This window comes from Sinocyclocheilus grahami, unplaced genomic scaffold (genome assembly GCF_001515645.1).
Source record: "Sinocyclocheilus grahami isolate Dianchi unplaced genomic scaffold, SAMN03320097.WGS_v1.1 scaffold2720.1, whole genome shotgun sequence".
NCBI classification, from domain to species: domain Eukaryota; kingdom Metazoa; phylum Chordata; class Actinopteri; order Cypriniformes; family Cyprinidae; genus Sinocyclocheilus; species Sinocyclocheilus grahami.
In genome coordinates this window covers 31,005-32,172 of record NW_015507898.1, presented here as the reverse complement: position 1 = coordinate 32,172, position 1,168 = coordinate 31,005, and the positions used below count along the sequence as shown (strand labels likewise).

The 1,168-nt window shown below is 38.4% G+C and overlaps 1 long non-coding RNA gene across 1 annotated transcript in view; it reads right to left on the bottom strand.

Moving 5' to 3' along the window:
* Positions 1-461: 461 nt before the first annotated feature.
* Positions 462-1,168, bottom strand: part of LOC107575556 (uncharacterized) — a 7,418-nt gene continuing 6,711 nt past the window's right edge. The window contains exons 2-3 of the long non-coding RNA XR_001607898.1: positions 650-731; positions 462-492 (exon numbers count right to left, since the gene is read on the bottom strand). This is a non-coding gene — a long non-coding RNA (uncharacterized lncRNA). The remainder of the gene's footprint in view (positions 493-649; positions 732-1,168) is intronic.

The window sequence follows — 1,168 nt, the reverse complement described above, 5'->3', positions numbered from 1 at the left end:
CAAAAATAACAATTGTGATATATATCGTTATTGTGAAATAAAGTTACTTCTATCGTGATATAAGATTTTGGTCATATCGTCCATCCCTATATGATAATATAAATGTCATGTTATAATCATATTTTATAAAATTGTTATACCTGAGATCAGGCCGTGTATCTCCACTCTTAAACGTTATTGTTGGCGGCCGAATCATAGACCGGTCACTCTTCATAGACACACAGCTGAACTCTGCTTCTGATCTCTTCTGATGAACTGAGCTAAAACAGAGAGAGATTACAGTTCATTATACAGAATTTGTCAACTGAACTGTGATCATATATGATAATATAAATGTCATGTTATAATCATATGTTTATACAAATATTATACCTGAGACCAGGCCATGAATCTCCACTCTTAAACTTTATTGTTGGCGGTCGATTCATAGACCAGTCACTCTTCATAGACACACAGCTGGGCTCTGCTTCTGATCTCTTCTGATGAACTGAGCTAAAACAGAACAGATTTAATCCATTATAATGAGAATCATCTTAATATAAAATCTTCATAAAGTATTACTAATGGAAAGCTCTTATGGGGGCTTTATGGCTTTATCTACAGCCATCTCTTCTATAACATAAGTTATTTAATGTGTTACTCAAAGTACCTGCGTGCTGGAAACAAATCTTCATCTCCAGATGTTTGTGTTTCACTCATGATGGACCTGAACAGTTTGATCTCCACTGACTCTAAATGGAGAGACAAACAATCACAAAAACTAAGCTAAGCTAAGCTAACAGCCTTCATCTGCCTTGTTTTGGAAGTAAGCTGTTTTCTGTGAATGAGTGAGACTTCTGATGCTTCAGCCGCTGCAGTTAAATACTAGAAGAACAGCCCAGCTAACAAAAAAAGGTCCCCAGGACGTCCCCTAAATGGCCTCTGCGAATGTCCCCCGGACGTCAGCGTGTAGGGTCCCCTTGACGTCGAGCGGACGTTCACAAAGACGTCCTCCGGATGTTCAAGGGGACGTTCACAGGACGTGCAGCGGCCATTCAGGACGTTTAGGGGACTTTCGCTTTAAGTCCTCTGATTAGCCTAAAAGTAAAATAAAATGACATTCAAAGACAACAGACACATTGTATGGAGCAAAATACGTTTATTTTAATTGAACAATTGTAAAGTTGCT